This window comes from Sminthopsis crassicaudata, chromosome 5 (genome assembly GCF_048593235.1).
Source record: "Sminthopsis crassicaudata isolate SCR6 chromosome 5, ASM4859323v1, whole genome shotgun sequence".
NCBI lineage: Eukaryota > Metazoa > Chordata > Mammalia > Dasyuromorphia > Dasyuridae > Sminthopsis > Sminthopsis crassicaudata.
Window position 1 is genome coordinate 37,025,368 of NC_133621.1, and position 15,140 is coordinate 37,040,507.

The 15,140-nt window shown below is 41.2% G+C and overlaps 2 pseudogenes; both read right to left on the reverse strand.

Moving 5' to 3' along the window:
• Positions 1-1,695: 1,695 nt before the first annotated feature.
• On the reverse strand, positions 1,696-3,651 carry LOC141543809 (RNA polymerase II elongation factor ELL2 pseudogene; annotated as a pseudogene).
• A 6,254-nt stretch (positions 3,652-9,905) lies between these two features.
• Positions 9,906-11,855, reverse strand: LOC141543810 (RNA polymerase II elongation factor ELL2 pseudogene; annotated as a pseudogene).
• Between the last annotated feature and the right edge of the window lie 3,285 nt (positions 11,856-15,140).

The window sequence follows — 15,140 nt, forward strand, 5'->3', positions numbered from 1 at the left end:
TGGCTAAGAAATAGATTAGTGGATCATTGGAACACCTTAGGTTCACAGGACAAAATAGTGTACAACTATAGCAATCTAGAGTTTGACAAACCCAAAGATACCAACTTTTGGGATAAGAATTCATTATTTGAAAAAAGCTGTTGGGAAAAATGGAAATTAGTATGGCAGAAATTAGATATGGACTCACACTTAACACCATATACCAAGGAAAGATCAAAATGAGTCCATGATTTATGCATAAAGAATGAGATCATAAATAGATTAGAGGAATATAGGATAGTTTACCTCTCAGACTTGTGGAAAAGGAAGGAATTTAGGACCAATGGAGAACTAGAGATCATTATTGATCACAAAATAGAAGATTTTGATTACATGAAATTAAAAAACTTTTGTACAAAAAAAAACAAAAAAAAAACAAAAACAAAAACACAAAACAAAAAAACTAATGCAAACAAGATTAGAAGGGAAGTAACAAATTGGGAAAATATGTTTACAGATGAAGATTTTGATAAAGGTCTCATTTCCAAAATATATAGAGAACGGACTCTAATTTATAAGAAATCAAACCATTCCCCAATTGATAAATGGTCAAAGGATAGGAACAGAAAATTTTCAGATGATGAAAGTGAAACGACTTCCATTCATATGAAAGAGTGTTCCAAATCACTCTTGATCAAAGAAATACCAATTAAGACTACTCTGAGATACCACTACACTTCTGTCATTTTGGCTAAGATGACAGGAAAAGATCATAATGAATGTTGGAGGGAATGCAAGAAAACTGGGACACTGAGGCCTTGCTGGTGGAGTTGTGAAAGAATCCAGCCATTCTGGAAAGCAATTTGGAACTATGCCCAAAAAGTTATGAAAGTGTGTATATACCCTTTGATTCAGCAGTCCTACTACTGGGCTTATATCCCAAAGAAATACTAAAGAATGGAAAGGGACCTGTATGTGCCAAAATGTTTGTGGCAGCCCTATTTGTAGTGGGTAGAAAATGGAAATTGAATGGATGCCCATCAATTGGAGAATAGTTGGGTGAATTATGCTATATGAATGTTATGGAATAGTATTGCTCTGTAGGAAATGACCAGCAGGGTGAATATAGAGAGGCTTGGAAAGACTTCCAATGAACTGATGCTGAGTGAAATGAGCAGAACCAGGAGATCACTGTACACTACAGCAATACTACTGTATGGAGAAATATTCTGATTGAAGTGGATATCTTCAACAAAGAGAAGATCTGATTCAGTTCCAGTTGAGCAATGATGGACAGAAACAGCTACACCCAGAGAAGGAACACTGGGAATTGAGTGTAAACTGTTTGCACTGTTGTCTTTCCACCCAGGTTACTTGTTCCTTCAGAATACAATTCTTACTGTGCAAGAAGAAGTTTGGTTTTCCACACATATATTGTATCTAGGATATGCTGTTAACACATTTAACATGTGTGGGATTGCCTGTCATCTAGGGGAGGGAGTAGAGGGAGAGAGGGGGAAATTTGGAAAAAATGAATACAAGAAATATTGTGGTAAAAAAATTACAAAATTAAAAAAAAAAACGTAACCCAAAGTTTGCTAATAGTGAAACTTTCAAATGGCCAAGTTTCAATATTTTAGAATCTTCCAGCAATTCATTTGAAATTTTAAATAAATAAGCTTAAGTTTATTCACATCTTCTGGTCTAAGCAGAGGTCTAGTGCTGTTGGTCGAATTCACCTATTAGTCTTTTGATGTGAGCCAACTTGTTATGAAGATAATCACATCTGGATTTTTCTTCGTGGTAATTGGGACTAGCCTGATTGAGCTTCTGATATTCTTTTAAGACCTCTTCATGAAGAGTCTGATACTCTTTGGAGCCTGGAGAAAGACGCTGACGTTTTGCATCAAGTTTCCTAAACCTTGTGGCCACCGTCTCCATTCTGGCATGCAAAGTTCTATACTCATCATACTCTGTATTGAAGTCATCTGTATAATTCTGGCGTTGCTCATGTGAGCCAATAGCAATATATTTTATTAAGTAATCTGGCAGTTCAATAGTTGATGAAGGGTCAGTGGAGGTAGGGCCAACCTCTTTAACTCCATCATTTGAATCCAGACTAGAGCTATTTAGCTTGGCAATTTCCTCTTTCGTCTTAAGGTCTTTCCCCTTTTCCTCAATGGGCTGTTTTTGAATTGGGTCCTTTTCCTTATGTTTTTTAGATTTTTCTTTAGATTTTTTATGTGCCATTGAATGCTTGTCTTCCATGGGCTTTGCACCCTTCGACAGGATTGAATCAGGGGGTGGGATTTCCAAAGAAGTCCTAGAGGTATCTTTGTCCTGCTGGCGCTCAAAGATGCTACCATTTGGACTACAGCTGTCCATAGGTAGATCTTGAGTCCCCCTGCCTTCTGGAGTGCTAGGGGACTTGGAGCTAGACTTTGCAGTCTGAGGAGGATTTGAAACTGGAAGGTGGGTTGAAGGAAGAGGTGGTGGAGTTGGGCTGGCAGCAGTTGGAGGAGGAGGAGGAGGAGGAGGAGGAGAGGGAGGAGGTGATGGGGGTGGGGGTGGAGCCCCAGCATTTTTTTGAAGGGTAGAATTCAAATGACCGTTGCATGTTGGAGGAGCTCTCTTTGTCAGGTGAGATATCCGAGGTTTTTTATTCCTTAAAGGATCTATGAAATCTGAATCCAAGAGGCGTTTCTGAGAAGCAGAAGGCGCAGCCTCTTTCCTAGAACGTTGAGGAGCTTCTGAAGCGCTGGTGCTCGAGTCATTCTGGGGAGATGGATTCAATTTTCTCGATAGCACTAACTCCAGGGACTCTCTCTCTGTCTCATTGTATCCCGGCCAATCTTTTTGGAGCTCTTGAAATACAGAATCCTTTAAGGAATAAGAGAGGTCCTTGGGATTCAGCTTGGCCACCTGTTGAAGGATGGCTCCGAGGGAGTCCTTGTCTTTTGGAGAAACGCCATCTCTCTGTAATCGAGCCAAGAGTTCTGGTTTCTTGTAAGTCTTCAGGGCCAGGAGGTGAATCACCCTGGCCCTGTAGGGGCCGCCCCAGAAACACTGTCCTTCAGCTGGGTCTTCCGGAGGGTAGGTGCAGGCTCAATAGGAGCTGCCCTTTTTCTCTCGGGGGCTGCCTGTGGCCCAGCTGGAGGCGCTTTCCCAATTTCTTCTCTTCTTCCTGCAATGGGTCCGCCGGCTTTGCTAACGTTTGTCCCTGGGTTCCGGGATTCCTCTTCTGCCTGCCTCCTGCCTTCTCTTGGCACTTGAGAGGAGTCCTTTGTTGCCCTGACTGTAACTTGATCTTGAATAACTCCCAGGCAGTGGAGCTGTGAGGCCCCAGAAGTGGAGACAATTTGGCGGACGCACTCAAAGCTTTCCTGAGGGTGATCTTTGCCAGGGGTGGACAGGGAGAAGCTAAAGTTCTGCACTTCCTTTGGACGATCCTTTTTGGGAATTCTGAGCAGCCCCCTCGAATCCCTGGAACTGAATGGAAGGTCTGGAAGGAGTTCCATGCTTGTGGCTCTGGTAGGTCTCCAGCGCCCGGATCGCCGTGTCCGTGAGCTTCACGTGCACCACGGTGAGATTGTCCTGGCCCAGGCTCCCGCCAGATAAGCCGTAGCGCCGCTGCTCGCGCAGACCCCCCGCCGCCGGCCCCCCCGTCGCCATGTTAAGCTCCTCAGGAGGCTGCTGCTGCCGCTGCCGCTTCTGCTAGTGCTGCTGCTGCCGCTGCTTCTGAGGCCGCTGTTGCTGCTGCTGCTGCTGCTGCTGCTGCCGCTGCTTCTGAGGCCGCTGCTGCTGCTGCTGCTGCTGCCTCTGCTGCTGCTGCTGCCTCCAGCACAGCTCCCCGCGTTGGGCGCTAAATTGGAGTGTCCTGTCTGCTCTCAATTATAAGCCTTCTCTGGGAGGAGGATTTTTCTCTGCTTTTCCTTCCGTTCTTGCGAATCTTCTCTTGTCCAAGCGTCCCCAGTCAGCTCCACTGCAGAATCTGCAATTCCCCTTCTTCCGGAATCCTGGCTCCTTAAATACTCCCGGAGAATGGGCTTACAGACCAATCAGCAAGCTCTTGCGAAGGTGTCAACTCCTTTAGAGGTGGCAACTGAAGGTGTCAACTCTGAGCTAGAGAACTGTTAAGTACTGACTTAGCCCCCAGGAAGGAACCTAACGGGAAATAGAGGGAGGAGATAGCGCTCATTGTATGAATCACTCTGATATGAAGGGAAGGAAAAATGAAATGAGCAGAACCTGAAGAAATTATCCATAGTAAGCATTATTGCCAGAATGGTCAACAATGAAAGAAATAGATAATCTTTTTTTAAAATCATTTTTATCATTGATCCCTAATCAATCCAATGATCAAAGAGGACTATGAAGATCCCCTCAGGAAAATGTTATCCACCTCTGAGTGAAGATTAAAGTATGTTTAGTTTTACTTTATTATTATACTTGCCTTTTCTTTTGGGGGGAGGCAACACGGTTAATAGGTATTCCATGACCTTACATATATAATCGATAACACAACAGGTGGGGGAGGGTTTAGAAAGAGGAAGAGAATTACGACTCCATTTTTTTAAAGGAATGTTACAAAATGTACAAAAAACAATTTTCTTCAAGAATAGCTAAATCTTTTCCAGCTGATCTTTTTTCATGATATTGCTGTTACTGTGTACAATGATCTCTTGAATTTAGTCACTTCACTTTGTATGAGGTCATAGAAGTCTTTCCAAGTTATCTGCAAACTAATGTGTTTGTCATTTCTTCTAGCACTATAGTATTCTGTCACAACCCTATACTACATCTTGTTCAGCCATTCCCCAACTAAAGGGCATCCCCTCAATTTCTAATTCTTTGCTATTATAAAATGATTTTTGGCCAATATTTTCTTCTGTGCTTCAAAGGAAGGGAACAGACAGTCGTAATTGTGGGCCACACCTGAAAATGTTTAACTGTCTATGAAAGCTAATTAAATAGCTGAGGGGTCAAGCTGAGCTGTATGATTTATTAGCCAAATAAAATGAGGCATGATAAATAGGTCAGTGGATCCCCCACTGATCAGTCAGCCCATAGATCCTGAATACAGAGTGAGACAGATTAAAAACAATTAATCAAATAAGATGAATTAAAAAAAAAAAAAAAAAACTAAACACTTAACCAGGATACAAAATTAGGCAATCAGATTTCTAATTGGAGTAAAGATTCAGGATGTTCCAAATTTTTTGGGGGGGATATTAAACAAATACAATTCCCTAAAATAAGAAAAAGAGATGTCCTCTTCCTCCCTTCCAAGTGTTTATGAACAGTCAAAAACCATGGAAATGATAACTGACCAGATTGGGGCCAGTTTTCAGATAAAACATACCGGTTGATGAAGATGAACCCATGTGAGAAAAGTCCTTGCATAAATCTGTGATGGGCCAGGTTCCCTGGTCAACATAACCGACCTTTTCAGTTAAGGTCTAGGCTTAATAATCTAGTTTCCTGATCATGCAGGTCTAGATTCAGACAATGCAATGAGATTTCCCCCAATTCCCTTGACTGAGTAAAGTTTTCTCACAAGACATATCTTGGACTAGGCTAACTGAACAGAAAAGGAAATGTGCTAGCTCCACAATGAAGTGCCAATAAAGAGGCAGTTTGCTTCACTGCTGTTTGCTGTTCCAATTCCCTCCGGGCTTAAAGAACTTTGTGATGCTATGTGATGCTAGAAGACTTTTGATAAATGTTCAATTTGGGTTGCCAAATCTTAGCACACAAGTATGTCCTTAGTATATACACGTTGAATTGATGAGTGGCATCCACTTGTCAAAAATGGCATGTATGAGATGATCTGAACTTTACAAAATCCCCAGATCTCAGTACAAGGGTTCTTATAGGGCATTAAGTCATACTGTTACCAGAATAGGAATTCTCTTCACCCCATTCCCAACAAGTTGTCCTATTCAGGCTTATTTCTCCTATTAGATGCAAGTTCCTCGAGGGAAGGAGCCATTATGCTAATCTCTCTATTCCCCTTACCCTAAGTGCCCAGCCAGAATATGGGTTTATTTATTTTTTTTTCAAGATCAAGAAGATCTTCATCTTCTTTTTTGTTTCTTAAGTTTGTATAAGTATAACATTTTTGACAGTACATATGCATAGGTAATTTTTTTTTTTACAACCTTATCCCCTGTCCTACCTTTTCTTCCGGGTTTCCCCCTCCTTCCCTCCACCCTCTCCCCTAGATGGCAGGCATTCCCATACATCTTAAATATCTTATAGTATATCCTAGGTACAATATATATGTGCAGAACCCCATTCTGTTGTTGTTGCAAAGGAAGGATTGTATTCTCAAGGTATAAATAATCTGGGAAGAGAAACCAAACCAAACCAGACCAAACCAAACCAAAAACCAATGCTCCTAGTTTACACTCATTTCCCAGTGTCCCTTCTCTGGGTGTAGCTGATTCTGTCCATCATTGACCAATTGGAATTGGATCAGCTCTTCTCTATGTTGAAGATATCCACTTCCATCAGAATACATCCTCATTCAGTATCATTGTTGAAGTTTATAATGATCCCCTCGTTTTACTCGTTTCACTCAGCATCAGTTGATATAAGTCTCTCCAAGCCTCTCCGTATTCCTCCAGTTGGTCATTTCTTACAGAACAATAATATTCCATAACATTCATATACCATAATTTACCCAACCATTCTCCAATTGATGGACATCCATTCATTTTCCAGGTTTAGCCACTATGACAAGGGCTGCCAGAAACATTTTGGCACACCTTTCCCTTCTTTAGTATATCCTTGGGATATAAGCCCAGTAGTAGCAGTGCTGGGTCAAAGGGTATGCACATTGTGATAACTTTTTGGGCATAATTCCACATTGCTCTCCAGAATGGTTGGATTCTTTCACAACTCCACCGACAATGCATCAGTGTCCCAGTTTTCCCACAGCCCCTCCAACGTTCATCGTTATTAGTTCCTGTCATCTTAGCCAATCTGACAGGTGTCCAATGATATCTCAGAGTTGTCTTAATTTGCATTTCTCTGACCAATCGTGGTTTGGAACACTCTTTCATATGAGTGGAAATAGTTTTAATTTCATCATCTGAAAATTGTCTGTTCATATCCTTTGACCATTTATCAATTGGAGAATGGCTTGATTTCTTATAAAGTCAAGTCAATTCTCTGTATAATTTGGAGATGAGCCCTTTATCAGAACCTTTAACTGTAAAAATGTTTACCCAATTTGTTACTTCCCTTCTAATCTTGTTGGCATTAGTTTTGCTTGTGCAGCAACTTTTTAATTTGGCGTCATCAAAATTTTCTATTTTGTGATCAATACTGGTCTCTAGTTCTCCCTTGGACAACAGCTCCTTCCTCCTCCACAAGTCCGAGAGGGAAACCATCCCATGTTCCTCCATTTTATTTATGATTTCGTTCTTTATGCCTAAATCTCGGACCCATTTTGTTCTTATCTTAGTATGGGGTGTTCAATGTGGGTCCATGCCTAGTTTCTGCCATACTAATTTCCAGTTTTCTCAGCAGTTTTTGTCATGTGACTTCTACCAAACATTTAAAGAACAATTAGCCCAATGTTATATAAACTATTTGGGAAAAGAGGGGATGAAGGAAGGTTGAAAACAGAAAGAAAACAATAGACCAATCTCCTTAATGAATATTGATGCTAAAATCTTAAATAAGATATTAGCAAAAAGACTTCAGAAAATCATCCGCAGGATAATACCCTATGATCAAGTAGGATTCACACGAGGAATACAGGGCTGGTTTAATATTAGGATAACTATTAGTATAATTAACCATATTAATAATCAAATTAATAAAAACCATATGACTTTGTCAGGAGATGCAGAAAAAACATTTGATAAAATACAACATCCATTCCTACTAAAAAACACTTGAGAGTATAGGAATAAATGGACTATTCCTTAGAATAATCAGGATCAAATATTTCTTTATCCCCAAAAGACAACATCCATTCCTATTAAAAACACTTGAGGGTATAGGAATAAATGGACTATTCTTTAAAATAGTCAGGAGCATATATTTAAAACTATCAGTAAGCATCATATGTAATGGGGATAACCTGGAACCTTTCCCAGTAAGATCAGAAGTGAAACAAGGTTGCCCACTATCACCATTACTATTCAATAATGTATTAGAAATGCTAGCCTCGGCAATAAAAGTCGTGAAACAGATTAAGGGAATAATTTGCTATTGGCTAAGAAATAGATTAGTGGATCATTGGAACACCTTAGGTTCACAGGACAAAATAGTGTACAACTATAGCAATCTAGAGTTTGACAAACCCAAAGATACCAACTTTTGGGATAAGAATTCATTATTTGAAAAAAGCTGTTGGGAAAAATGGAAATTAGTATGGCAGAAATTAGATATGGACTCACACTTAACACCATATACCAAGGTAAGATCAAAATGAGTCCATGATTTATGCATAAAGAATGAGATCATAAATAGATTAGAGGAATATAGGATAGTTTACCTCTCAGACTTGTGGAAAAGGAAGGAATTTAGGACCAATGGAGAACTAGAGATCATTATTGATCACAAAATAGAAGATTTTGATTACATGAAATTAAAAAAACTTTTGTACACAAAAACCAAAAAAAAACAAAAACAAAAAAACAAAACAAAAAAACTAATGCAAACAAGATTAGAAGGGAAGTAACAAATTGGGAAAATATGTTTACAGATGAAGATTTTGATAAAGGTCTCATTTCCAAAATATATAGAGAACGGACTCTAATTTATAAGAAATCAAACCATTCCCCAATTGATAAATGGTCAAAGGATAGGAACAGAAAATTTTCAGATGATGAAAGTGAAACGACTTCCATTCATATGAAAGAGTGTTCCAAATCACTCTTGATCAAAGAAATACCAATTAAGACTACTCTGAGATACCACTACACTTCTGTCATTTTGGCTAAGATGACAGGAAAAGATCATAATGAATGTTGGAGGGAATGCGGGAAAACTGGGACACTGAGGCCTTGCTGGTGGAGTTGTGAAAGAATCCAGCCATTCTGGAAAGCAATTTGGAACTATGCCCCAAAAGTTATGAAAGTGTGTATATACCCTTTGATTCAGCAGTCCTACTACTGGGCTTATATCCCAAAGAAATACTAAAGAATGGAAAGGGACCTGTATGTGCCAAAATGTTTGTGGCAGCCCTATTTGTAGTGGGTAGAAAATGGAAATTGAATGGATGCCCATCAATTGGAGAATAGTTGGGTGAATTATGCTATATGAATGTTATGGAATAGTATTGCTCTGTAGGAAATGACCAGCAGGGTGAATATAGAGAGGCTTGGAAAGACTTCCAATGAACTGATGCTGAGTGAAATGAGCAGAACCAGGAGATCACTGTACACTACAGCAATACTACTGTATGGAGAAATATTCTGATTGAAGTGGATATCTTCAACAAAGAGAAGATCTGATTCAGTTCCAGTTGAGCAATGATGGACAGAAACAGCTACACCCAGAGAAGGAACACTGGGAGTTGAGTGTAAACTGTTTGCACTATTGTCTTTCCACCCAGGTTACTTGTTCCTTCAGAATACAATTCTTACTGTGCAAGAAGAAGTTTGGTTTTCCACACATATATTGTATCTAGGATATGCTGTTAACACATTTAACATGTGTGGGATTGCCTGTCATCTAGGGGAGGGAGTAGAGGGAGAGAGGGGGAAATTTGGAAAAAATGAATACAAGAAATATTGTGGTAAAAAAATTACAAAATTAAAAAAAAAAAAAAAACGTAACCCAAAGTTTGCTAATAGTGAAACTTTCAAATGGCCAAGTTTCAATATTTTAGAATCTTCCAGCAATTCATTTGAAATTTTAAATAAATAAGCTTAAGTTTATTCACATCTTCTGGTCTAAGCAGAGGTCTAGTGCTGTTGGTCGAATTCACCTATTAGTCTTTTGATGTGAGCCAACTTGTTATGAAGATAATCACATCTGGATTTTTCTTCGTGGTAATTGGGACTAGCCTGGTTGAGCTTCTGATATTCTTTTAAGACCTCTTCATGAAGAGTCTGATACTCTTTGGAGCCTGGAGAAAGACGCTGACGTTTTGCATCAAGTTTCCTAAACCTTGTGGCCACCGTCTCCATTCTGGCATGCAAAGTTCTATACTCATCATACTCTGTATTGAAGTCATCTGTATAATTCTGGCGTTGCTCATGTGAGCCAATAGCAATATATTTTATTAAGTAATCTGGCAGTTCAATAGTTGATGAAGGGTCAGTGGAGGTAGGGCCAACCTCTTTAACTCCATCATTTGAATCCAGACTAGAGCTATTTAGCTTGGCAATTTCCTCTTTCGTCTTAAGGTCTTTCCCCTTTTCCTCAATGGGCTGTTTTTGAATTGGGTCCTTTTCCTTATGTTTTTTAGATTTTTCTTTAGATTTTTTATGTGCCATTGAATGCTTGTCTTCCATGGGCTTTGCACCCTTCGACAGGATTGAATCAGGGGGTGGGATTTCCAAAGAAGTCCTAGAGGTATCTTTGTCCTGCTGGCGCTCAAAGATGCTACCATTTGGACTACAGCTGTCCATAGGTAGATCTTGAGTCCCCCTGCCTTCTGGAGTGCTAGGGGACTTGGAGCTAGACTTTGCAGTCTGAGGAGGATTTGAAACTGGAAGGTGGGTTGAAGGAAGAGGTGGTGGAGTTGGGCTGGCAGCAGTTGGAGGAGGAGGAGGAGGAGGAGGAGAGGGAGGAGGTGATGGGGGTGGGGGTGGAGCCCCAGCATTTTTTTGAAGGGTAGAATTCAAATGACCGTTGCATGTTGGATGAGCTCTCTTTGTCAGGTGAGATATCCGAGGTTTTTTATTCCTTAAAGGATCTATGAAATCTGAATCCAAGAGGCGTTTCTGAGAAGCAGAAGGCGCAGCCTCTTTCCTAGAACGTTGAGGAGCTTCTGAAGCGCTGGTGCTCGAGTCATTCTGGGGAGATGGATTCAATTTTCTCGATAGCACTAACTCCAGGGACTCTCTCTCTGTCTCATTGTATCCCGGCCAATCTTTTTGGAGCTCTTGAAATACAGAATCCTTTAAGGAATAAGAGAGGTCCTTGGGATTCAGCTTGGCCACCTGTTGAAGGATGGCTCCGAGGGAGTCCTTGTCTTTTGGAGAAACGCCATCTCTCTGTAATCGAGCCAAGAGTTCTGGTTTCTTGTAAGTCTTCAGGGCCAGGAGGTGAATCACCCTGGCCCTGTAGGGCCGCCCAGAAACACTGTCCTTCAGTTGGGTCTTCCGGAGGGTAGGTGCAGGCTCAATAGGAGCTGCCCTTTTTCTCTCGGGGGCTGCCTGTGGCCCAGCTGGAGGCGCTTTCCCAATTTCTTCTCTTCTTCCTGCAATGGGTCCGCCGGCTTTGCTAACGTTTGTCCCTGGGTTCCGGGATTCCTCTTCTGCCTGCCTCCTGCCTTCTCTTGGCACTTGAGAGGAGTCCTTTGTTGCCCTGACTGTAACTTGATCTTGAATAACTCCCAGGCAGTGGAGCTGTGAGGCCCCAGAAGGGGAGACAGTTTGGCGGACGCACTCAAAGCTTTCCTGAGGGTGATCTTTGCCAGGGGTGGACAGGGAGAAGCCAAAGTTCTGCACTTCCTTTGGACGATCCTTTTTGGGAATTCTGAGCAGCCCCTCGAATCCCTGGAACTGAATGGAAGGTCTGGAAGGAGTTCCATGCTTGTGGCTCTGGTAGGTCTCCAGCGCCCGGATCGCCGTGTCCGTGAGCTTCACGTGCACCACGGTGAGATTGTCCTGGCCCAGGCTCCCGCCAGATAAGCCGTAGCGCCGCTGCTCGCGCAGACCCCCCGCCGCCGGCCCCCCCGTCGCCATGTTAAGCTCCTCAGGAGGCTGCTGCTGCCGCTGCCGCTTCTGCTAGTGCTGCTGCTGCCGCTGCTTCTGAGGCCGCTGCTGCTGCTGCCGCTGCTTCTGAGGCCGCTGCTGCTGCTGCTGCTGCTTCTGAGGCCGCTGCTGCTGCTGCTGCTGCTGCTGCCTCTGCTGCTGCTGCTGCCTCCAGCACAGCTCCCCGCGTTGGGCGCTAAATTGGAGTGTCCTGTCTGCTCTCAATTATAAGCCTTCTCTGGGAGGAGGATTTTTCTCTGCTTTTCCTTCCGTTCTTGCGAATCTTCTCTTGTCCAAGCGTCCCCAGTCAGCTCCACCGCAGAATCTGCAATTCCCTTCTTCCGGAATCCTGGCTCCTTAAATACTCACGGAGAATGGGCTTACAGACCAATCAGCAAGCTCTTGCGAAGGTGTCAACTCCTTTAGAGGTGGCAACTAAAGGTGTCAACTCTGAGCTAGAGAACTGTTAAGTACTGACTTAGCCCCCAGGAAGGAACCTAACGGGAAATAGAGGGAGGAGATAGCGCTCATTGTATGAATCACTCTGATATGAAGGAAGGAAAAATGAAATGAGCAGAACCTGAAGAAATTATCCATAGTAAGCATTATTGCCAGAATGGTCAACAATGAAAGAAATAGATAATCTTTTTTTAAAATCATTTTTATCATTGATCCCTAATCAATCCAATGATCAAAGAGGACTATGAAGATCCCCTCAGGAAAATGTTATCCACCTCTGAGTGAAGATTAAAGTATGTTTAGTTTTACTTTATTATTATACTTGCCTTTTCTTTTGGGGGGAGGCAACACGGTTAATAGGTATTCCATGACCTTACATATATAATCGATAACACAACAGGTGGGGGAGGGTTTAGAAAGAGGAAGAGAATTACGACTCCATTTTTTTAAAGGAATGTTACAAAATGTACAAAAACAATTTTCTTCAAGAATAGCTAAATCTTTTCCAGCTGATCTTTTTTCATGATATTGCTGTTACTGTGTACAATGATCTCTTGAATTTAGTCACTTCACTTTGTATGAGGTCATAGAAGTCTTTCCAAGTTATCTGCAAACTAATGTGTTTGTCATTTCTTCTAGCACTATAGTATTCTATCACAACCCTATACTACATCTTGTTCAGCCATTCCCCAACTAAAGGGCATCCCCTCAATTTCTAATTCTTTGCTATTATAAAATGATTTTTGGCCAATATTTTCTTCTGTGCTTCAAAGGAAGGGAACAGACAGTCGTAATTGTGGGCCACACCTGAAAATGTTTAACTGTCTATGAAAGCTAATTAAATAGCTGAGGGGTCAAGCTGAGCTGTATGATTTATTAGCCAAATAAAATGAGGCATGATAAATAGGTCAGTGGATCCCCCACTGATCAGTCAGCCCATAGATCCTGAATACAGAGTGAGACAGATTAAAAACAATTAATCAAATAAGATGAATTAATAAAAAAAAATAAATAAACACTTAACCAGGATACAAAATGAGGCAATCAGATTTCTAATTGGAGTAAAGATTCAGGATGTTCCAAATTTTTTGGGGGGGATATTAAACAAATACAATTCCCTAAAATAAGAAAAAGAGATGTCCTCTTCCTCCCTTCCAAGTGTTTGTGAACAGTCAAAAAACATGGAAATGATAACTGACTGACCAGATTGGGGCCAGTTTTCAGATAAAACATACCGGTTGATGAAGATGAACCCATGTGAGAAAAGTCCTTGCATAAATCTGTGATGGGCCAGGTTCCCTGGTCAACATAACCGACCTTTTCAGTTAAGGTCTAGGCTTAATAATCTAGTTTCCTGATCATGCAGGTCTAGATTCAGACAATGCAATGAGATTTCCCCCAATTCCCTTGACTGAGTAAAGTTTTCTCACAAGACATATCTTGGACTAGGCTAACTGAACAGAAAAGGAAATGTGCTAGCTCCACAATGAAGTGCCAATAAAGAGGCAGTTTGCTTCACTGCTGTTTGCTGTTCCAATTCCCTCCGGGCTTAAAGAACTTTGTGATGCTATGTGATGCTAGAAGACTTTTGATAAATGTTCAATTTGGGTTGCCAAATCTTAGCACACAAGTATGTCCTTAGTATATACACGTTGAATTGATGAGTGGCATCCACTTGTCAAAAATGGCATGTATGAGATGATCTGAACTTTACAAAATCCCCAGATCTCAGTACAAGGGTTCTTATAGGGCATTAAGTCATACTGTTACCAGAATAGGAATTCTCTTCACCCTATTCCCAACAAGTTGTCCTATTCAGGCTTATTTCTCCTATTAGATGCAAGTTCCTCGAGGGAAGGAGCCATTATGGTAATCTCTCTATTCCCCTTACCCTAAGTGCCCAGCCAGAATATGGGTTTATTTTTTTTTTTCAAGATCAAGAAGATCTTCATCTTCTTTTTTGTTTCTTAAGTTTGTATAAGTATAACATTTTTGACAGTACATATGCATAGGTAATTTTTTTTTTTTACAACCTTATCCCCTGTCCTACCTTTTCTTCCGGGTTTCCCCCTCCTTCCCTCCACCCTCTCCCCTAGATGGCAGGCATTCCCATACATCTTAAATATCTTATAGTATATCCTAGGTACAATATATATGTGCAGAACCCCATTCTGTTGTTGTTGCAAAGGAAGGATTGTATTCTCAAGGTATAAATAATCTGGGAAGAGAAACCAAACCAAACCAGACCAAACCAAACCAAAAACCAATGCTCCTAGTTTACACTCATTTCCCAGTGTCCCTTCTCTGGGTGTAGCTGATTCTGTCCATCATTGACCAATTGGAATTGGATCAGCTCTTCTCTATGTTGAAGATATCCACTTCCATCAGAATACATCCTCATTCAGTATCATTGTTGAAGTTTATAATGATCCCCTCGTTTTACTCGTTTCACTCAGCATCAGTTGATATAAGTCTCTCCAAGCCTCTCCGTATTCCTCCAGTTGGTCATTTCTTACAGAACAATAATATTCCATAACATTCATATACCATAATTTACCCAACCATTCTCCAATTGATGGACATCCATTCATTTTCCAGGTTTAGCCACTATGACAAGGGCTGCCAGAAACATTTTGGCACACCTTTCCCTTCTTTAGTATATCCTTGGGATATAAGCCCAGTAGTAGCAGTGCTGGGTCAAAGGGTATGCACATTGTGATAACTTTTTGGGCATAATTCCACATTGCTCTCCAGAATGGTTGGATTCTTTCACAACTCCACCGACAATGCATCAGTGTCCCAGTTTTCCCACAGCCC